At 39.0% G+C, this 24,856-nt stretch overlaps 1 protein-coding gene across 1 annotated transcript in view; it reads right to left on the bottom strand.

Annotated features, from left to right (window-relative positions):
* Window positions 1-24,856, bottom strand: part of AFF2 (AF4/FMR2 family member 2) — a 340,167-nt gene that overhangs the window by 253,094 nt on the left and 62,217 nt on the right. Inside the window, exons 2-3 of the mRNA XM_042824815.1 lie at window positions 4,411-4,465; window positions 3,291-3,411 (exon numbers count right to left, since the gene is read on the bottom strand). The gene's annotated coding sequence lies outside the window, so the exon portion shown is untranslated. The remainder of the gene's footprint in view (window positions 1-3,290; window positions 3,412-4,410; window positions 4,466-24,856) is intronic.

Raw genomic sequence — 24,856 nt, forward strand, 5'->3', positions numbered from 1 at the left:
TACTGTGAAGAGCTTTACCCCCAAAAAAGAGAATAAATGATTTAACATTCACCTAGCACTGCCCAATGGAAATGCTGCCCATTAGGTTCTATTTCTCAAATTGGACTCTATTAAGGCTATTCCTTTGAAAAAATAAAAAGAAAAAAGCAACAAAACCAAAACAGTATCCACTCATATTGTTTTCTCTAGAACATTCATCTCTGAGATGCTTTACTGATTCGAAACATTAGTAGATATTAGTGGCTCACTAGTGAAAATCCAGCTTCTCTCTCAAATTAAGCATTAGTGAGTTGGATCAGCTTTTAAAGGCAAGATCCACAACCCACATGCTCTAAAACACATTAGTGGGCACACTGTTCTCGCTGCCCAACCTTCCCAAAATAATGCTGGACAGCATTGCATTGTTAAAGTTGTTGCTTCCACATGAGACAACGGAAGCAGCTTCAAAATAATATTTTTTTAACTTCAAATAAGCTTGTGCAAACCATTTCTGGATTTGTAAAGAAAAAATATATTTTTTTCATGTATGTTTACACATATGCATACTATACAGAATCAATGCAGACACATGAGTTGTTCAAAACCATAAAGATCACCTGTGCTTTCTTTCACAGATAGAGGGACTGAAAGACAGATGCACCAACAGCTAGAGTGAAAAGGTGATAAAAGGACACAGATAAACTAGAAAGACACATTTTCAGATCACATGTCTTGTTATACACAAGGAATAGTAAGACGAGATTGTCATTTCCAAGCAAATAGAAAAAAAGAGGGATTATCAGGAGTAATCAGCATGGATTAACCGAGGGGAGATTACGCTTGACCAACATGGTGGACTTCTATAACATCATTATCAACTGGGTAGGTGAGAGCAGTGGATGCTGTGTACCTTGACTTCCACAAGGCTTTTGACCCAAAAAATTTCCCACAACATGCTTGTAATGAAGCTTAGAAAGTGTGGGATAGATGAGCAGTGAAGTGGACTGAGAACTGGCGGATTGGAGGAGCTCATAAGATCGTGATCAGCAATGCAGAGTTTGGTTGGTGCCTGCAATAAGCAGTGCTCCCCAGGAGTTGGTGCTGAGTCTGTTTTGATCAATATCTTCATCAACACTCTGCATGAAGGGTCAGAGTTCACCCTGAACAGGTTTGGTGAAGACACTACAAAGCTGTGAGGTGTGGCTGACACACCAGAAGGCTGTGCTACCATTCAACAAGATCTGCACAGGCTGAAAATTGAGTGGAGAGGAACCCAATGAGACTTAAAACAAGTAAGTGTAGGGTCCTGCAGAGCACTACAACAGGCTTCCTAGAGAACTGGGGGACTCTCCTTCTCTGGCATTATTCAGACCTGCCTGGACATTTTTCTGTGCAATCTGTTCCAGAAAACCCGTTTTCTCAGGGCGTTGGACTTGATGATCCTTGGAGGTCCCTTACAAACCCCTTCAGTTCTGTGGGCGAAACTTGTTGCATGTGCAAGGCCTTGAAACTGATCCACACAGAAACATCTGTTCATTTCAAAATGGAAAAGGACTTTAAACTGAACATGAAGTACATTCATCTTCATCTCACGATCGTTTGATTTTATTCAAGAATAAACATAAATAAAACCCTGAATTCAGCTTTGCAGTTGCTTAAGAATACGAATTACTATTTTATTTATAAGTCAGATCCAGCTCTTGATTTGTTCCTAGGAAACTGTAGTGTGGCAGGTTGTTAGAAATGTAGGACTTAGAAAAGAAACACCAGTCTTATTACTTTGTTCTTTTTCCAGACTGTAAAATGGAGGCAAGACATAGTGCTCTCTTAGTTCTCTATATTTTGCAAATTTTATATAACTATTTATGAATGCAATTTCCTCTTTATGCATTTCTCAACTTATCATTATGATACTTTTTTTTACCATACAGTGTGCTTTGTTCAATTCCGTAGATCCTATAATCTCCACTGTAAACATTTGAAAAGCAGTGAAGTCTCAGTGTGCTGTGGGTTTGTCTTTTTTTCTTCTTTAATATATACGTAAGAAAATTCTGTCCAGAAAATTACCAGGTCATTTTTTTCCTTTGTGGTTTCTCAGTTTTTTTTATTGTATGCTCTGCATTTGCTCAGTGCAAACACATGCATATTAAAAATATGTAAAATTAGATATTATAACTGCTATCCTAAAATAGATAAACGTTGAGGTGAGTGTTTCCAGTTCTTTACCCAAAATTGAGCACTGATTTGCATATTTCTCTATCCACTGAAATTCCAATGAACACTCAATCATTGGGAATGATGAGGAAAAAAATCCAACGTGGGATTTGATTGCACTGGAATTGCAGGAAGTATCATCAAAATTGTTTGAGAATAAGACCCTATTTCTTCTAAATAAAAGTGCTAAAATGTGGTCCATTGAAGAAATAATGTACTGATTAAATTTTTATAAAAACAACAAAACACAAAAAAACTCTCCCATTGCTTAATCCTTATCTGGCTGAATAAGTCTACCAGGCTATAATTATTAGACACCATTTGATATTAATGTCAGTCTTTCCTCCTCCTTTTCTGGTGATTTTCAAAGAGCCCTCATCCTCCCTACAGCTGTTAACAATGTGAAATGGAAAGATGAAGTGGTGGCCTTTCAATGGATGCCACTGATTGGGAGGAGAAAGGGATATGGAAATTTACATTCTGATGAAATCTTCAGGGAACGTCTTACTGAAAATCAAAGCAGCAGAAATCATAAAGGGGGACATCCCTTGGTGATGAAAATCTCAGGCAGCATAGCTCCTTAGAGAGAATAAGACACGTTAAAAGTCCCCTTCACACCCTTGTTATGGTCCCCAAGGATTCAGGCACTCTCCCAAAAGACTTTTTCAGATAGTTGCGATTGCAAAAGAATGGTTATGGACTCACTATTTACAGAGAAGTCCATGAGTTTTAACAATTTAGGTATATTCTTGAAACTAAAAGGACTGTTATATCTGCAGTATGACCCCACTGGTAGAAATACAGCTACACATACATGTATTGCTGGGCTTTGGTGCATTTTTAAAGGAAAACATCTTTAATTGGAATGCAAGCAAAATTCCCGATTCTGCTAATGTTAGCATACAAAGCTGGGTGGAGCAGTCAGTTTGCTCCTCTGCCAAATGCTGATTTGGAACATCAGTGTACTCAGTAGTGTAAGTACCAACACAGACGTCACACTTATTTCTCTTAGTTTTGTGTGAAGTTTTATTTATATTTGCAAAATGCACTCAGGTAAAAGGCTTTCAAAAAATGTAAAACATAACGATGCAATTTACCTTGTAGGGTTCCCCAAAGAGATTAAAACCTGAAGCAAAGAGGTCTTCATCTTGCTGGACTTCTTGGTTTCTTCTCTCCCATTCTTTTCTCTTAAGTGCATTCCGGTCTTGCTCATAGTGACTGAAGAAGAAAAAGACAAAATAGACAGTACATTATTTTCCCAATAATGCAGTTACATGTTCATTACCATCAGTAAGAACAGCAAAACATCAGAAACTATGTAACTCCTGGGGATAGTTCATAAAGAAAGAAAAGCCACTGAATCATTTTGCTAAATGTAAATTTGGAGTCATAACACTATGTGAAACTGGATAACAGGAACTGATCAGTACAAGTTCAAAATGATAAAGACAGAACGCCCTTTCCAAATTAATAGAACATAATGCACAAGAGCATTACTGAGAGCAGCCTTACTGAGAAGAACTTGAAAGTCCTGGTGGACATGAGCTGGACATGGATGGGGCCCTGGGCAGCCTGGGCTGGTATTAAATGTGGAGGTTGGTGGCCCTGCATGTGACAGGGGGGTTGGAGATTCATGATCCTTGAGGTCCCTCCCAACCCAGGCCATTCTGTGATTCTGTGGCTCTGGGCAGCCTCGCCTGGTTGTTGGAGACCCTCCTCATAGCAGGGGGTTGAAACTGCGTGATCATTGTGGCCCTTTTCAACCCAGGCCATTTAATGTTTCTATGAATAAAATAAATTTTGATGCAATGCATGCACGTGCATCTTCAAAGAACGTATCTGTGCAAAGAAAGGTAACATGAAGCCAAGGACGCACAGAAATGCCTTATATCCGTTTAACTGCATAAAACCTGTCTATATCCACCCCAGTGCTCCAGCAAGCCTCATATGACTTAGACTCTTAATTTTGTCCCATGCACTTGTCAAAATTTTTGTATGGTTTCACTGTGGGTGTCAAGGGTTTTTTAAAATGTGTTTCTGAAGCAGAGCACCAGAAGAGACTTTAGGATATTTGATTCTAATCGCAGATAAATTTACACACAAACAAAATAGAAAAGCATCTATTGGCTTGGTGTTGCAATAGTTAGTGGCACTTATCTGTGTGCTCACTTTGTGCACTTGGCAGACCTAGACTGTGAGCTGAGAGATCATATTCACCTCTTCTCTGAATAGCACTGAAGTACTTTGGTCTCCTGGTTCTGCAAGATACTTCCTGCTCCTCAGAGGGAAAAGATATCATTAAAAACCTGAATAGGGGGAGGGAAGGAAAGAGGAAAGGAAGAGATGCATGCTTCAACTTGCTCTGACAACTCCTCATGTGACAAGCATTAAGGGACATTTCTGTGCTTTCAACTCGTATTTGATTCGTTACGAGGCTTTTGGCTCTACTTTGTGTCAGTTAATTAGCTACCAAATTCCAGACAACAATTTGAATAACAGATTTGGTATATGCACTGATGTCATCTGCTCTAAGCAATGTTTCCCCAATAGATTCTGGACATGCACACACACACATACACATCCATGCCCACGCTCTATGTACAAATGCATACACACAAATGGACATATCACATATGTAACAGAGAACAGTTAATTCTCCTCTATGTCTGCTGAGAATGAATTAAATCTCTATAGAGCTACACTGCACTTGGAAGATAACCAAATATCTACAAGTTTTGCCTTTTTAGCTCAGCATGATGTTATATTGAAAGCTTCACACCGAGAGATATAATGAGGAATGAACTGCACAGTGATGAGGCTTTAACAGTGTATAAAGTCACTGATTTCTGAGTGAAACCACAATTACTAATTTGAAGCACCAGGTAATTAAAACCACAGCTATGTATTTAGCCCCTTGTTATACCTACTGCAGTTTATAATTATGAGGACCTCTTTATCTACTCAATTAAAGTTCTTATGATTCAGGCAGGTTGTGTTTGAACCTGTGAGCCCTGCAGAGAGCACAGGAAAGCATGTGTCTTTTTCTTGATGACTCCCTGTATCCCTTATGCTGTTTTTGTACAAGAAGGGAAGGAAAAATGACAGACAAATGCAATCTTTACATCAAAATATGAATTAATAATCAGTACAAGCAACTAAGGATCAGTCAGGTTTGAATTGCTTGAGCATGGCTCACAAACAGAAGACAAAGCCACCTACATAAACTGAGCTGAATTATTTCTATCCATGTTTTTTTTTCTACATTCTGGAAAATGCCAGATTTTATTTATTTATAATACTACGTGATGTAGTGACATCACCAGCTCACATTCATTCACCAACAGCAAGCTTCAGAACATTGTTATAATCATTACTGGTATCTTTTACAGTCGATAATAGCATAAATTCCTAGTTACCTGAGGGACAGATAAGGGAAACTGTTGTAACCAACACTTTCCTATTCTATACATGAATGTATGCTGCTAGCACAACGCTGCAAATTACAAGCTATCTATTCACTGCAAGGTAAAGAGAGAGGACATGAGTCTTTCTTCCTGTCAGGTCTCAACTTCAGAATAGTAACTCAAGTCAATCATAGTCCCCTCCCCTCCCCTCCCCTCCCCTCCTCTCCTCTCCTGTTTTTTTTTGTTTGTTATGTTTTGTTGTTGTTGTTGTTGTTTTAAAGCACATTTTTTTTCCCAAACAGCACACTTAAGTAGTTCTCTTCCAGTGCACATCATTCTGAATGATGTATTGTCCACGTACCCAGTACACAAGCACAAAGGTCCAGTTCATTCCCTGGTCCGCAAAGATGCCTGCAGAATACCAATCTATGAGCATATGAGTAGCACATAAACAAAGCTCTAAGTAAATTCGCTGTCTCCAAATCAATCCTAATCTTTCTCACATATTGTCCTGTGAGAATAATAATAATAAAAAAAAATAATGAAAGGTTCTTTTTGAACTCTTCACTCGCACAGCTGTAAGTGTACAAAGAGTATCTGCTCAAAAGGAAGTGGTTGCTCATCCTGTTGGGGCAATTCCTTGACTTATTCCTCTGCAAATGCACTTTCACCATGTGAAAGTCTGACATGGTGCTGACTGTGGATATGGAAAATTAAATAAGATAAGATCATACACAGATTAAGATAACAACTTCTTTGAGTTCTTTAGAATCCAAAGAGTAATACTGATTAGATCTTAAGGCCCCAGTACACTGAGAATGTAGCAGGATGTTTCACAGAAACTCTTAATGCAGTCACAACACAATCTTTGAGGCTTATGTTTAATATTAAGCCTAAATAATGTTCTGTGAAATACAGATATGTGATTAGTGGCAAAGGTGTCAATGAAAACTACAGTCACTATGAGGAACAACAGAGTTCATTCTGTCCCTTTAGTTTGAGAAATACTTCATGACACTTCTAGTTCCAGGAGAGCAGGAAATCACTACTAAAGTTTCATATACATTTTAAAAAGAGATTTAGGGGAAAAAAAAAAAACAGAAGCTGGAAGACATAATACCCATTACATCTGAAAAGACCAGTTCCCTAGGTACAGCTATTAGGTAACAAGGCCATTTAAATACATGAGCTTTATTGTTTTGTTACCGCTTATCAGATTAATAATTGAATTAGAACAGGGAGCCTGTACATAAATCTGAGAAGAGCAGGAATGGTGAGCAGTCAGAATGCTACAAAGTACATGAGACCACTGGTCTAAAAATTACCAGTGTGCTGTGTATAACAGAAAAAATAGTAACCGTAACTGCATTGCTGCTTTGGTCTGGTTTAACATCGAACAACAAGCTGCAAACACATTTCGAATAACAGTGTTTGATACTTAATCCTTTTCTATCAGACCAGCAAACATTCATTATTTTTTCTCAGCTACAGATGTCCTCGGGAATAGCAGTGAGGTGACGCACTGTGACAGAGCAGGTGCTCGGCCTGGCTGAACACGCAGTGCCAGCAGGGCAGGCTGTGAGGCACAGAGCGCGGCTGGGGAGCAGATGACGGACAGACTGGCAGCTGCAGGCAGGACAAAGATGGCAAGCACGCACCTGGGTGTTGGGCTGGAAGCTGAAAATGTGGATCTGATTTGAAGAGAAGGAAGTCAGACATGCACGGTCTACAAAATGAGAACTAGTAGTAGAAAAAAGCAGGCACTGGAAAGGATGGTGCGATCATCTGAGGTGAAAGTAACAGGATATGGTGAAAAAGAAAATTTTTTTTACGACATTGCAAAAGAGTGAGAGGTTAGAAGGAAGAAGTAAAGGGAAAGCTGAAGAAGTGAGATGAAGAGCTGAAGGCTGAGACCTAGCATTTTGGGGTTATCTTCAAAGATGTGGTAACTAAAAGATATTGTCTCCCAGAGCATGGAAGACTAGGAAAGGCAGATGAGCCTGACAGTGGAGACAGGGTGTAAGAAAGTCAGTCCAGGCAAATTTGAAGGAGTAGTCACAGTGACAAGAGGAAAAAGCAGAAGAGAGTGATCAAATACCTAATGTTGCAGAAAAAGCCATGAATGAGAACAGAACACCGCTCTGTTGATTCAGTCAGAACAACAGAAGCGCAGTGGGGAAAGGGAAAGGATCAATAAAAAAGCAGAAACAGAGAGGCTTTATAGTAGTGGCAGACTAGATGCCAGAGGATAAATGCACAACAATGAAGAAAAATAGCATTTATCTAGTATCAAGTTAGGGAGAAAGTAGTTGCTGTTTTCAATGTTTAAAGAAATGTCTGAATTCACAAAAATGCATGCTGGTCTAATCAAATATTCCCCTTTCAGAGTTGCTCTCCCCTCAGCCTCAAAATATCAGTTTAGCCTAAATGATAAAAGAAGATCTCAAACTGAAATGTTGGCCATTTGTGGAAGGAAGAAATAGAAGTGTTTCTAAACTAAGATGCAGTGGATGTAAACTGGTACAAATTTAAGAACTAGAAGTCCCTTCCCAAGGTTATTTCTTCACAGTTCTGACTCTGGGAGAGATCTGTTGCACCGCCACAAGAGCTCTGTTAGTTGATGAAGTAACTCCAGAAACTGGACTTTCTTGAATGTTCCTACATCTGAGCAAGGTATTCAATATCCCAACCAAAAACCGCCCCTGAATATAATTGGCATATGTGAAAAATCCAGCTCAAATCAATCAGAATATTCCTGTGTTAAAAGTACACTCCTGACTGCTCTTCCACGAGGGCAATCGTATTTCAGTATGAGGAAAAATATAAGGCAAAGAGCAGATCCAACAGAAAACCAAACAAGGTGAAATCCTGCTTCTAGCAAATACATTACAGTAGCAATTCACCTCTACGTTACTTCAGATTTATCTCAGCATTCATCCACTGATTTCATGTAAAACTAGGCTACCACAATGTTGTATGGGGGAGGAACAGGCTTCCTTTGTATGCTCGAATTCTCCCCGTACGTACTCTGGTATTTCATTACATTTACTCCAAATGAAAAAATCAGCCTGAAGTCTTAAATTTCATTACAGTTCTTAAAATGTGTTTAGTAAATGAAGAGAATTTGAAAACCTGATCTTTAACAAAAATATGGTTAATTTAACATATCTTCCCGACCCATCTGAAGTTTTTGTTTCACTTAATGATAAAAATCATGAGTAGTACCACATGTAAAACAGCAAAATTCTTCTTCATCTGTTCAGCACCATTGCTCCTGTATCTTTGTCCTGGTAATTTTACTCCTTAACAGGGACCAATCAGACCATGACAGAATAAGTTTATAGTTCTCTCTCTCCTGTATTTAACATTTACTTTGATGCTGTGTTCTTCTTCGTAGTATGAACAGTTACCGAAAGTATCTAACACTGAACACATCTATCACTGTACTTTGAATAAAATATTTATTTTAAAATATGGAATATCCTGTCTTTGATGCTCAACAGTTCTGTAGAGAAACACTTGAGCTGGTCACTGGTTATCTATCCACGTGAGCTAACACTCTTAACAATTTGCATTAAGAACAATACCATTCCCATAGACTGGTTGATAGAGAATACAGAAGATTAAAGCCTCTGAACAAAATAACACTCGAGAGACCCCTAGGCAATTTATGGAAATTTAAGCTAGAATGCTGAGGGTTTGTCTTATATTTGTCACATTCTTCATTCCCTTTAGATATTTTCCCCTAAGAATCTAGAAAATGCTATTTTCACTCAATTTATCTTCCTTACAGCATTATGCAGTCCCAAACCTTTCCTAAACATGAATTTGGAAGGAACAATTTGGGGGAATGGATGGCAAAGATAGCTTCCTGAATAGTAAGTGTATAAAGAGTAGCTGAGGTTTCAATGGGGAGCATTTATTGTTTCCTGTATCATCGCACATTGTCTTTCGATATGATTAGTTATCAGTCTGTTATCAAAAACTGGGATGAAATAAAGCTCTTAGACAGTTATGCTTCATTGATGTCAGCTAGGGGAGCATGAAAATCTCCATGAAGTTGGGTAATTGATGTGTAAATCAGAGTTCAATCACTCTGTAATAGAAATGGTCCCACTGAAAGTAGGGTTGTTGAACAGTATTGCAGAGGGGTGGGAAAGAAAAAAGAAACAGAGTCAAGATAAGGCTTATTTATTTAAAATGATAGTAAGTGGCAATTTACACAATTTTCTTTTCAGAGGGAAGCACTGTCAGATCCATTGTAAGACGCAGACCACTGTTTGTGGATATTCTTGCTCGACAATAATTAACTGTTTCTGTTTTATTAAAATGCTCAGGGACATTGCTATGGATATTTAAAAAGCAAATTAAATGAATATGCTCATGCTTTGAAAGGCAACATGTGTAAACGACATCAGTGATTGTAATTTGGTTAACAATGTATGTTCAAGGTATGTTTTGCAGTCCTGTTACAGTTCACTTGTCAGTTTAGATTTGTTGTAAAGGAAACAAAAGCAAAACTGAAGGCAAAGGGAAAAAGGAAACAGAAGAGAAAAACAGTTATAATAGAAACACAACTCCAAAGGACATTAAAAGACAATCATCAGTACACCAAGCACACTAAATAGATTTACAACATATTATTTTTCTGAGAGTGAGCTTTTGTTGCTTTTGTCATCATCTTTTGTTTGTTTTAATAAACGAATGCACATCAATGCACTGATATCAATTTTCCAGTAATACTTATCCAGTAGTTAAGTTATGATTTACACTGAACTGCTAATAAACTGTAGCAAACTCACATAAAGGTGAAATTTATGAGCATTTTTGCCACCAGATGAATTACGTTCAGGACACTGGACCTGGATTAGGAAGCTCTATTAGATGGGTAATGTGCTGTGACTGTAAGGAGACTCTGATAACTACTAGGGGGATGGATAGGGAGGTTCCACCCAAATTCTGGATTTCATTGCCTTTCTGAGTTTAACCAAATATTGCGGTAATTTTTACACACTCTTTTTGAAGATTCTCTTCATCTTTTTGGGGATTAGAAATTTCTTCAAAATTCACGGATGGCAATGAAGCCATCAGGCTTTTGCCAAAATACACAATATAATCACAAACATTTCAGAGCACAGTTTCCTAGCTGCCATAATGCTCCTCACACTCACCAGCACCAGCATTTCACATATTAATCTGTTACTGATAAATACAGATTGTGTTTGTGTGCTGTGCATTATTCTTTATATACATCAACAACAAATGCTGCGTGGTACTCTAATAAAGATTATATATGTACATGTATTAATCAAAGGAATAACAATAATTTGAAGCAATTAAAGATCTTAGTGCTCATAAGAGTCTGTTTTTTCTTTGGCTGGATATCTCAAATTAGTAACCAAAAATGTGCTTGAAAATATTCCTCTAAGTTTCTTTTGTTTATATAAGCACCACATTCAGAAAGAATAAAATATATTTAATAAATGGAAATAGAAGAGATTTAATTTATTACTACTTCGTGCACACAGGCTGCATTCTTACATCTGACCCGAAAACCATTTTGGAACTCTGCTTTTGTTTTTACCTTCTTCATTTTTATAACTTTAATATTTCTACTTTAAAACCTTTATAGACACCTGTAGGATGCATCTTCAAAACTCGAGTCTCCACATTTTCCAAACAATTTTTCGAAATATTGGCAACAGTGTGCAATAGAGAGCTAACATAATTCCATCCTTTTCAAAAATGTTACAAGACGACCATTGATTAACACATCCTTCTGGAGACAGACTCAACTGCTTGAGTATTTTATCACAGAATTACTTCCGAGCTACTCCTACAACTCTAATACATGCTCTCATTTACTAACAGGCCCCTCTACTCCCCTGAGCATTTTCACATGCTGTGCAGCTCTTTAACCATGTTTTTAAACTTAACTTGTGCAGAATAATAACACCACAGGAAAATTAAAAATTCAGTAGGATGGTTTTCATTCATCAATTTTAGATTGAAGGAGAAGTGCACGCTGGTCTTGGTGCACAGCACACACATGCACAGACTGGTTCAGAGGCCCCAATACACAGCCAAGTAGTGTTGTAAGTCTAATATAATTTAATCTATTGTTATTTAGGATTCTGTCTAGAGAAATTATCTCCTAATAAATCATTCTTCTCTCAGTTGAAACATTATATAATTGCTTCCATTTGTTGCAGTAATATCTACTGGAAAGGAAGAGATGATCAAATAAATGCAAAGCACTCTCATTTCAAATTCAAGTAAACATGCATCTTCTTTTCAATGCCATCATAAAACATATCTTGAGTACTAAGAAAATGCAAGAGATAAAATAAACTTTTAGCTTCCTGGGATTTAATGGTAGTCAGCTTGGAAAGAACCTAGGACATTTAAAACTCTAAATCTTGGGTCTTCTTCAATTAGATCTTAGAAAGCCTCACAGCACTAAGGTGGCTGTTATACATAGATTAGGATATAACAATACTTTCTAGCTATTCTTCCTAAGTAGAAACAGAGTCAACAGGTGAATCGATTGTCACCGCTTTGGCTTACAAAGGGATAATCTTTGACAGATATTCTTGTGTCTTCAGCACAAATACAATGTTTATTCCTCATTTATAACCAAGTATAAACTATGAAAAAGCAGTTGAATCAAAGCAGTGCAAAGTTCATCAGCAGTGCAGAGGGTTACATCCTCTATGAGGGCACAGTTCAGCTTCAGCTGATGTTACTGGCAATTTTCCCAGTGATTTTGATGTGGGTTGGATGGGAACTAGCTTTGTGATAATGACAAATAGGCCAGGTCTCATAACACTTCCAGTTCTAAGCAACACAGCAACTTTTTGGTACAAACTAACTTCTCTGCTGCATTCTACGTTCTAACTCAATTTCTTTGTCCACTGACAAAAATTTAAAAAAACAAGCTTGAAATTTGCCCTGGGACTTGAAAGCTAAAAGTAACCACTTCACAATCTGTAAAATAATTTATGTTCTTTTGTTATCTTATTTAGACTGACCAAAACTACAACCACGTGTCTTACTTGAATATTTAAGGTGGGTGTGACACAAATGATTATCCCAATACTACTACAGTTTCCAGAGGCAAACAGAAATTATATCTGTTTTCCCAATTAAGCTTCGAATGCATTCGAAATTTCATATATAACTGATTTAATGAATAAAAGAAATATCACAATGAAGAAAATGTGGCCCTCTAAGGCCAAGTTCCCAGAAAGACTAAGGTCTGCCATCTAGCAGTCCTCCCAGTTAAATCCAGTTGGCGGCCGGTCACAAGCAGTGTCCCCCAGGGTTTGGAATTGGGGCTGCTTCTACTTTCATCTTTATTAACAATCCTGATGAGGGGATTGAGTGCACCCTCAATAAGTTTGCTGATGACACCAAGTTGGGAGGGAGTTGATCTGCCTGAGGGGAGGAAGGCAATACAGAGGACCTGGATAGACTGGATTAGTGAACCAAGATAAACTGTATGAGTTTCAATAGGGCCAAGTGTCGGGTCCTGCATTTTGGTCACAACAACCCCAGGCAACCCTACAGGCTTGGGAACGAATGGCTGGAAGCTCCTGATGGAAAGGGACCTTGGTGTGCTGATGGGCAGTGGGCTGAAGGGCAGCAAGGCTGGGGAAGGGCTTGGAGAATATGGCCTGTGAGGAGAGACTGAAGGAACTGGGGCTGTTCAGTCTGGGGAAGAGGAGGCTGAGGGCAGACCTGATTGCTCTCCTTCAATATCTGAAAGCTGCTTACAGCAGAGCAGGGTTGGTTTCTTCTGACTGGTGACAGGATGAGGAGAAATGGCCTTAAGTTGCACCAGGGTAAGTTTAGATTGGAGATCAGGACAAACATTTACAGAAAGGGTTGTTTAGCACTGCAGTGGGCTGCCCAGGGAGGTGGTTGAGTCACCATCCCTGAATGTGTTTAAAATCCATCTGGATGTGGTGCTCAGGGGCATGATTTAGCAGAGGGCTGTTAGAATTAGGGTGGGATGGTTAGGTTGTGGTTGGACTTGATGATCTTTAAGGTCTTTTCCAATCTGAGAATTCTATGCTTCTATGATTCCTCCAGCAATGGCTAACAGCAATAATCAGCAAAGATCCCAGGAACAGAGCAGAGTGCTACACCTTGAGAAATTTTTGCTACATATAGCTTAATGCTAAGTACTAAGAAGCCTATATCTTTGTAGTCACATCCTTAACACTCTCAAACAGAATTTCATGTGGTAAGGATTTTCAGAACTCATTGGAAAATTATCGCTTTTATCTTAAACTAAGTTTGCCATTCACGTAGGTCCGAAAACCTGACTTAACAAAGTTGTTTGCATTTTATCAGTTACGCGAGAAGAGAATTCACATGTGTGTTTTTGGGTACCTACATTTATTAAAGGCAGATGGACAGGAAACTCTGGTTCTCTTCAGTCTCCAGAGAATCTCAAACATGGATTCCATGATATGAAATATACTACGAGCTTTAAAGACTAGATACATGGATTACTGCATCCAGTTATTTATACTACAAACCCTTTATAAGTATTTCTGTTCTTTCTATCAATCATGAAATAAGTATTGTTATTTGTTTTCATTACATAAGGATCACTTTAGTAGAAGTGCATCTTCTCGAAATTCCTTAACATCAATCATTTGTCTAATAGAAATATAGTATGTAACTTGCAAATATATAAATGTGATGTTAGTAAGTTAAGTAATATTCATTGGAGGCTGGCCAACTCCAGCATATTTCAATATTTAATAATAAAATAGTCTAGTGTAAAAATATGTAAACTAGCTTCCATCCTGCTTTAATACTCACTTAACATGCGAAGAAAGTAAATGCAATTTTGTTTAAATATTAAACATTACATTCCTTCTTTTGCTTATTAAAGTATTATTAAAGCTAAATGAAAATGTGTTTGCAGCCTCCTTCTTCTGATGTCTTATAGGTCATTGTTGCCACTCATATTTTGTCACTCTAGCTAGCTTTTTTAGAGGATCTCAGAGCTCTTCACATATCAGTACAAGTCATGTCTGACTATGCCTGTGGAAAGGAGTAACTATTGATTTCAGGCAAAACAACAGAGGGAATGAAAGTTCAAGTAAGTTGACTGAGGTCATTCAAGAAGCAAGAGACAGCTGTGGGAATTAAACTGAGGAGTGCTGTCTCCCAGGCACTACACTTCACCGTAAGATCAGCTGTGATTTGCAACCATTTGTCCACTACTAACTTCTGAGATGACAACCATCCAGTTGAGTTTTGAGAATATCTAACAGCATTGTAAGCAAGAAAGAATAATCTTTATGTGAGTTTCCAGAATGTTGGGTCACACAAAGCAAGACAAGTTTTCTTCCGATGAACATCACTGGGAGAGGTCAGAAAGGACGTTCTTATTACATTTGCTGAAGGATGGAGTGTATCAAACGATTTAATTTTGTGTAGTGACCCACTTACTTCGAAAAACTGATACTGCACAGGGCATAGTGTCATTACGTGATTAAAGTGTCATTAGGTGATTAAACTGAGCTTGCCAGCTCCTCTCATACCAAGGACCCACAGGTGCAACCACGACAGTCCTGAGCCTGGAAAAGCCATGCTGGTGAAGGCAATTCAGGCCTGAGAACATGTACACCCACCTCCTTCTCTCCCCAAGACCTGCCACCCTGGAAGGGTGAAAGAAGCTCACCAGCCCCCTAGAAAGAGCAGGCCTTCTCTCAGCCTCTCAAAACATTTTCACAGCATTGGCAATGGCCCAAAACCTTACGTGACTTTCAAGTGTTGTGTCCACGATCTCCTGACCCCAAAAGCAAAAGGAGTTCAGCTGTATTAACAGTAAAGTGATGTGATGCAATCAAAAAAGTCTGATGTACTTCCACTTTGCAGTTGGTATTGCCTTTGAAAATAAACTAGCATCTAGCTCTCCTCATTATCCCAAATGTATTAAAGCCTCAGTATCCACGGAAGGAAATGTGTGTTTTGTCATACACACTCTTTAATGTGACAGAAATGCAAATTTATGTTTTCTTTCATACAAATACCTAATGGGGTTTGAATAAAATAAAATCTGCATGCTGCCATGTGGAAATTAATTTTAAAGAACTGTTTATCAATTTAATTCCACTGATAGTAACAGACAGATTTATGAGGCAATTAACTAAATATTTGTTTTTTCACGTTTCAATTCATTATAGTAAATTAACGATTTTCCACTTGAAATTCTTGCTTTGCTACACTGAAAGCCTAAAAAATGTATATATTACTGTCAGTCTAGGAAGGATTTTCCGATTTTTCGAATATGGTTATTCTTCTCACACTAACTTAATGTATGTAACTCAAACAAACAAACAACACCAAACAAACAAAGAAACAAAAAACCCACAGCAGAATAGCCCCCCAAGCAAAGAGAACCCCACATATTTCAGTACTATCTACTGACATTCTTTAAATGTTAGTTTCAAACAACAAAACCTAACTAAAGAGTAACTGCAGCTCTAGAATCAATGTAACATCTGTTCAAGCAGACATCCTATCAAGTCGACTTCAAAGCCCCCTCACATCACATCCTTCTATAGGTCCAAGGAGACAGCCTGCAGCCATGGCAGACCCACCTGCCTCCTCATGCCTGGTAGGGACAGATGTGCCCTCTGACAGCCCACCTTACCAGAGCTCCAGAGTGAGGCAAAACAAAAAGTATAACAACAAGAAAAGAGCTCACAGGCAGAGTCAGCCTGCACCTGAAGGCAGCTCATCGTTGAGGGCAGTGCCTGCAGAAAGGTCACAGGAGGTGGCCTCCTTTATGCCCAGGGAAACCCCTATGCCTGGTGGCCTGGAGGCAACTTGTGAGGCAGTAACTCTGAGCTTGGTCACAGCACATGCAAAACTGCATTTCACATCTACCTTTACTTATTTTGATTATTTAAATATTTTAACACGTGACTTCAGCTCCAAGGAAGTCATCTGGTCACGGCCATGCAGGTCTCCTCACAATTGTGGGCCAGCAATGAAAGGTATTAAGCAGAAGCCAAAAAGCAGAACTACAGCTTTATGTTCTTCTAGGTGCCATTGATCCAAACTAACAGCAGGAGGATTATGTCCTGTAAATACACAGAAGTAGCTGCTTGGATTCTCTTCTTGTGACTGGTGAGGTTCTGCTACCTGGACAGAAATAGCCCTGTGCCTTTTGCACTTCATCCTGCCCTTGTGGAAAACAGGTCTATCAATGCTTACTGATCTCATGGGCTTCTGCCAGGTCAGCTCACTAACAGCGAACACACCTGAGTGAACAGCACCACTAGACCCCCTGGTTCTGCACAGATTCTAAGTATTTTCTTGCATAAAATGTAGTTTTCTTGTTTTTAAAAATCCTCCTGTTAATTTACTGGATTACAGCACATCAGAACACTAGTCTAAATATGATTTTGCAGCCAGATCTGATCAAAAAGATCTACCATTTTTCAGGACTGTATCTCACAACACGTACAAAAATCCCCAGGAAAAAGGAAGAAAATGGGACCGCCCACTGCGCCAAGTAATGAGAGTTTGCAGCTCACTTTTTCCATTGCTAATATTTACAAATTTGATAACAATGACAGAGAACACGGGATCTCCCGACAGCTATTAATTATTTCAGAACAGTGCACAAACACTAGTTAAGTAGATAATTGCTATTATCGAAGCGCATTACAAATTGAGAAACTGAGGCACGGGGAGATGACAAGACTTGCTCCTGGTCGCAGGAAGGACTGGGGGAGGCAGTGGAGCCGATTCCATGGCCCCAGCTTGGTCCCCTTACCTCCCACAATGCCACTAACCTCCCTTTGTCACAGTACAGGGCTATTTCTATCACAGCATCCTCTTTGCACCACCAGCAAAGACACCTACCCTGTACCATGTCACAAGGCTGATACAGAATGTTGCCATTAATACTGTTTATAGTGTTTGCTCTATCCGAGATTTAATGACACTACCACCAGCAAGGACTTCAATTTTAGCACTCAGGAAGCCAATAATTATCAAATGAATAAAATACTAACTAATGTATAAGTGCTCCAACTGCCTATTGGAGAAGCATTAATTCTTGATAAATGCTCCATACGTTAATATTTATCAAGCTGTTAAGCACTGTGCATTATGTCATCCTATCAATCCAATGAGTTAAAATAGATTAAATACAAGCATAGTATCTGAGTACCACTATAAATGCAGACAGCAAATGCTACTGTACCTTATTCTTTTTAACTTAAAAAATAAAAATAAAAAATCAGTAAATCAGTGACCTCTGTACATGGCATTTTCTGGAGATTAATGATGGGCTGGGAGAGATGGCCCTCACTTGTACTATGGGTTATCAACTCCTCCCATCCAATCATTAATTCCCCAGGAAATACCTTTTGCTTCAATAACTTTTGCTTAAATAGATCACTGGTGAGAGAAAAAAAAAATCATGCCACTAAAAATGAATTTCTGTAGAACACGAGTTGCAGATGTCATAATCTGCACATAAAGACTTTACAGGTGAATGCAAAGGCCTTCTTTATGCGGGCTGCTCTAAAAATAATGCCTCCTGTTTTATTATGTTGGCACACAATGTCAGAGGGAGATATTGGTGGGATAACAATATAAATAGGACCTTCCCACCACTCTCCTGTTATGTTTTATTCTGTGACAGATGGTAGCAGAGGAAAAGCCCGACAGAATGGCATCTGACATGGGAGTATATATGAAGCAAAGGGGGAAATTGAATTCCTCTATATGGAAACAATGGCACCCACCGACATACATGGATGCTTGCTGAACACCAATGGCTACCAAAAAGTGGGTGTGAGCACAGTGATGGGTGGGTGGTGCTTTTCAGCAGTGTCAATAAAGCTGTGAAAGAAAAGCCATGTTCCAGATGGCCATGAAGATGTCTACGAATGTGGCTTGCAGGCTCTTTTTCATCATTGCTGAAAATACATCACTAATGGTGGTGACTATGTTGATAAACATTGTTTTGTAGCTGAGAATTTGCTCTATCAAACAGTTTTATTGTAATCTTTGCATCTCTTGTAGTTTCCATGAAAATAAAGAGGGACATTACTTTTGGAGCAGTCTACTGAACTGTATTTTTGACTTCACTTTCTTTCCCCATTTAATACAGCAATAAGGGCAGGCACTGGGAAAAGCTTTAGATATTCCCTATAAGCTTACAGAAAACATTTGGGAAGGTCTTCAAGATGCTTCCTATGAGCTCTCAGACATTAAGAGGTGCAGATACTGTGCTTTAAATAAGAATTTCTTTTCCATGGTGTGGATTTCTGATATGTGAAACAGCATCAAAGCCCTGCTTTATCTTGAGGGGAAGGGAGCAGCAGGACATAAGCAGATACTAAGAGCATATGACCAACTCCTTATTTTGTTTGCAAGACACATGTAATATCAGGATGTTGTGGAAAGACCCTCTCTCACTCAAGTTTCTTTATCATTACAAAATACAGTAGAATGTCTTCACTCAGAATTTTATTATCATAAATTATTAAAACAAAACTATCCTTATGGTACAAAATAAATGAACAAAGTATACTATAGGATGCATTTGTTCTGGGTTTTATTGCAGTTTCCTGGCTCCCTGCATCAGAAAATTCTAGAACTTGCAAGCACTCTCCTGATCATTAGCCTGAATTGGGAAGATTTTACTGCAGCTGGCTCAGATGACTTATTCTTTCCAAAACAAAAAGAAACAACAAAAAATACCCTTTACTAGTTACACGTGCAACATATATTTAGGTTATAAATCAGGGTAAGCTATATGCAAAGCGATAAAAGAAATCAAAACGCAGTATTGATTTCTAAGAAAAGGACAGAGAAGAGAAGAAATCTAGCTGGAGAATTAAAGACTGTCTGATTCCTAATTACAAGAATGTGCTAAGGTACAGATGAAATGATTAAATGTCTGCAGTGCTGAAGCTAACAGTATACTGTTCTCATAAGCTTGAGAGTGTCGGTCACATTCACGTTCTTTGAAGTTTTGCTTTGTTCCTTTGACTTATTTTATGCAGGTCAAAGATCACCATCACTGCACATATCTGTCACTTCAGGATAATAATGCTACAACTCAGTTTGGAAGCAGGCTGGGCTGGCATGTTAGACTAGCAACAGATACATCAATCTTCCTGTTCTTGAAGACTGTGCAGTTCAGTGCCTGGAGGTTCAAACTCAGAACTAATGATAGTTACTAGTTTCTGCATCTTGATGCACCAGGTTAGGTCTGTTCTTTTTGTTGAGCAGTCTGTCCCTATGGACAAGCAAAACATGCCAGGAAAGCAAATCATCCTGCTAATCCAGCAAACACTGACAGAACCCTTTTGGAGAGCAGCAGGATGGTGGGGAAGCATGCAGAGACCTATGACAGCAAAAAGAGTTTTCCAGGGAAAAGACTTGGAAAACAGAACAGTCATCATAAGCTCAGTAATAATCATAATTTGTGAGAAACAGAAATACTACTATTATTTGTGCAGTAGCATAAAACATATTGCAGCATACCTATTGTAAGCCAAGTAACTGATAAGCACCTAATAGTAGGCAGGTCAGGATCTAATCCCTCACTCATCATCTAGAAGGAAGTTTTCTTGTGTTTTTCTTGTCCTGGATAGGCTGAAGTCAAATAGTTTTTGTTTCTGCTTGAGAAAACTGTGTCCTCCATGAATACCGAATGCAATTACCTGCAAGTTTTTTTGCATACAGCAAACCCAATTAAAGAAGCCCAAGGAGGAACAGTACCTGCTGAAATTCCAGTCTCAGTCTTACACTTGCATATAAATGAGATCACTACGTCTCTAACAATAAGCAGCCATATTCCTGCCCAAACTGGAGGTTGCCTGCTACGCCAAACAGAACAATTGTATACATTAAGATGATTATGCCATTTCTCAGTGCCAAAAAGAAGGGGAAAAATGGCGATGTTTACACAGTGTTCCTAACCTCTTGTCAGCAGGAGGCTCTGCTGCTGAGCATCAAATAGGACATCTTTGCTTTTCTGTTTTGTTCTTGTGACACTGAGCCAGATTTCAGAGCAGCTATACATGTGTACATGTGTCTGCACTGCACCACTTTCTTAAATGCCCCCAGCTTACGCTTTTCACCATGTGAGCTACCAGTGGGGGAAATTTAAAAGAAACATATCATGTAAAAATCGTACACGTAAGTGCTTGAGAAACACAGGGGGCAAATAGGCACTTTTTGTGCTGAAACTGTTGCAGCATTTTAAAGCAAGGAGAGGAAAAGTGGCTCGCAAGTGAAGGAATGTGTTTAATGGACTATAATTTTATCACAGAACCTGGAAATTGAAATTGCAAGAACAGTGAGAATATATTTGTTTCTAATTCCACTGGGTCATCATCTCTCTCAGGTGCCTAAAGGGAAGTGCCTCACTGCAGCGCACGGTTTCCTTTCTTTCTATCCTAAGCACAGCTCAACACACTTGTAGAGAAACCTTCCCCCGCCATGCACCAGAACCAAACCCTTCTAAATGAACTGGAAGCTCCCCACTGACATCAGAGCACTAAATCTGTCCTCAGTGCTTACAAATGATGCCTTTACTCTGCGAAGAGGCAGAAAATATTCATCAAAAACACATGAAAATTTGTAAGTACACAAAGATTTTTAATTGTACAACACACACATATGTATATTTAGGTAGAAAAAAAATGGTCCCTTTTTTACACAGATATTTCCACTAAATCATTATTAAAAGATGGAAAAAATGAAATTCACTCTCAAAGCACCCATGCACTGCTGCTGTTCCCTAGAGAAAATCCGTTCTGAGAAATATTCTAGGGAGTAATGAAACCACGTATTGTTTCATTTTTGCAATAAAAAAATAAGATTGCGCTTAAAATGCAGAAGTGGTTATAGAACGTTATTAATGCACGTAGGATTTTATTTTTTTTAATGTGAAACTGAACAGAGCCATCACCAGCTACTCTGCAGTCACAGCACGTAACATCTCCAAGTTGTTTCTGGAGCTGCATGAACTAAAATAAAAACATTTAGAAAAAAAAAAAAAAAAAAGAGAGAGAGAGAGAGAAATACTACAGCCAGTTTGATGCTTGGTAATATAACTGACCTCAGACAAGCTAGAGGTCTGCTAGAGAACAAGATGGAGCACCCTACAGGAGTCTAAATCCCAGTCCTTGCACAAGAGTCTCTCTTAATACCAAAGTCGCTTATTTGGAAAGCAAATGAAGTACATTACCTCGGAAATGGTAACTGCTTACTCCTTGAAAAGCCTTGAGAGAGCCCTCACAAAGTGTAGCCTATGTTTTATTAAATCCTTTTGTGTAGTTTTATTTTCAGGTCATATAACCTGGAGGACAAAGAATTCTCTTAAACTTTTTAAAGCAGTCCGATTTTATTGGGGATTAGTTGTTCTGATGCTTCAATAATTCAGGCTTCATCCCAACAATGCATCACACTTAGATGTCAGCAGTATTAAAGCAGAATTGATACACTAGGTGTTTCTATTGCATGCCAAACACTCAACAAACCACCAGCCATGCTATCAATATGAATATCTCACTGGGAACTTGAATTCTTCTCATTTGTTGTTAACACTAAACAGCATCTCAGTACAATAGAACTCTTAATTGTACAGCATAACATATAGTCGTATCTGCCCACAGGTAGCTCTGCTGTTATTAAGGAAATAAGAAACAGAAAGAGCAAGGCAGACATTCCCTCTTCACTAACTGTTTCATAGTTACATCAAATGATAAACTACAACTGCCTTGTGCCATGACGGTACCTAGAAAAGCCACATTAATAGTCCTGCTAAGCTGTGCATACAGATGCTCTGCATTGCAGTGATACAAAGCCGCAGATCGGTGAATGCATACTTAAAGTAGAACATGCTAATACATTTTATTTTAAAACATTTCTTACAACAGTTAAAATCATGCAGTCACCAAGGTGCTTCTATTGGGAGCAACTTCTGCTCACTGTAATGTTAATTTTGGCATTCTAAAAAGGACACGGAGAAACTTTACCCTGGGCATTGGGGATGACCAGAGATGTGACTCACACGGGCAAACACTGGGACATGCTGGGAGCTGTAAATGACAGAGGAATAAGGCAGAGAAGAAATTATACATTTAAGGTGAAATTTTGCTGATGACTGAACAGACAGGTCTTTGTAGAATAAAAATGCCTGAAAAAGGCATGAATTCCCCTCCATTTGCTGGGTGAAACAGACTGTTTTGTTTCTCCACCTTGATGTTCTTCTCAGCCTTCTCAATAGCAATGAATGCTTCCTGCTACCAAACTGCTCAATCAAACAGAAGTGGGCCTCCTCTGTTTAGCTGCTTTATTCCCTACCTTCACTAACACGTGGAAAGACAAGAGTTACAAGAGCGATTAGAGAGCCTGGAGAAACTTACCTTACAAGGAGAGACTATGGCTCATTCTATTGAGTTCATAAAGGAGAAGGGTAGGAGGCAAACTGATCACACACCAGGAGTACTTACACAGGGATGAGATTTCTAAGAGCAGATGGGTATTTAATCTAGCAGAAAAAGGCATAACAAGACCCACAGCTTGGAAGCTGAAGCCAAATTCAAACCAGTTTACGCGGTGTCATTTTTCAGCAACAAAACTATACCTGTTTTAACAATTTGACTGGAAAACCAGTGCATGCGCTGGTTTGTAACCTTTAATGGGGTCCTGGAGCACGGTGGGACAGGAGGTTTGACGTAGGTCCTGATAAAACTGATGCAGCAAAGCCTTCCCCAGCTGAGTAGTGCTGTGCTCCTCATGGGGGATCACTTGTGGGAAAGTCACCAATGGCCTCTTGTGACCCCACCACCCTCACCTCAGGAACAGGACCACACTGCACAACTAGTTTCCAGCACAGACACTGAAATTCATGCTCTTGGGAACAAAGAGACCCTGGAGTTTGAAGCTATGATATGGAGATTTGGAAAGGATCTTAGCTGAAAAACAGAAAACCACAGACTAAAAGCAACAAAAGATGCACCTAAAACAACCCCTCTTATGCTAGGCAACACAAAAAGCATTGTTCACCTACATCCTGACCCATCAAAAACCACTGGGCTGTTTTCCTTACTCCTTCCTGGCAGCCTCTCCTGCAAAAGCAGGAGCTTCCCCCCTGCAAAAGCCACAGTGCCAGCACAGGGGCCTGGGGAAAAGCTCTGCGTCTTTCAGATCTTCACTGGAAAGGGACAGACCGACTTGATTCAGGCAGCAGTGCAATAGTTAAACATTGCTGAGTTGCTGGGAAAAATACCACCGAACCAATTTATATCTTACTGTATTTCCTTTCCATTCAAACCGCATTATGCTGCATACCATTTCATCACTTCACAATGCCACAAACTCACTTTTAATGCAAAACAAAGCTTTTCAATGTTAGGCCCCATATCGTAATCCAGAATAACTTTTCTTATCTATTTCAACAGCAAATCTTTAGTGGCAACCACATGTTATTGTGTTTTAGGGATTGAGACTTTTATATGAACATGCTGATTGTCTCCTTGAGACATGTATAATCAGCATTTTGTGCCAAGAAACACTTAAGCCAACAGAGACTTTTACCACTCTGAAATGTTGTTGGAATTGGAATTGTACATTTTGGCTTATTTCCTGAAGTCTGCAATAGCAAGAATTCGTTGGTTGTTTGGGACCTTTTTTTATTATTATTTAACCTCATTCTCTTCTCCAACTCTCACAGCTGAAGGAAAATGACAAAGCATATGTTCAGAAAGAAAGAAACAGTACTAATAAAATAATTCATACTGATTCACCAGCGATACCTAACACAGCCACCTCCTAGAAAATGGACATCTGCCTCAGAAACTGCTTGGTCAATTCTGCCTCTTTCCATGTGCAAAGAGTTGTGCCTATGCCCACGAAGCAGGCACTAGTGGCAATGAAAAGCAGCGTGCAGGTGACTCCGTGAATCTCATGTGTCAGAAAAGCCACACAACTGTCTAATGGTGTATTTCAACAGTGCAGAATACAAGTTTGCTGTTCAGAAGAGCTGCAAGAGGAACATACTCAGTATTCATGGAGCATCCTGTCACATTTGCTGCAACAGATATTTTTAACTCCCTTTTGCTCCATATGTAGAATGTTCAAATACACAAAAGAATGTCTTAATTGGTCCTGCTTTATATAAATGAATAATTGGCTAAATGGGTTGAACTGCATAACGTATTTATCTCTCCACTGAGGAAAGACATGATGATTCA

The sequence above is a fragment of the Centrocercus urophasianus genome, unplaced genomic scaffold, assembly GCF_019232065.1.
Source record: "Centrocercus urophasianus isolate 14NV4802_14NV808 unplaced genomic scaffold, USGS_Curo_1.0 seq_24, whole genome shotgun sequence".
Lineage (NCBI taxonomy): Eukaryota > Metazoa > Chordata > Aves > Galliformes > Phasianidae > Centrocercus > Centrocercus urophasianus.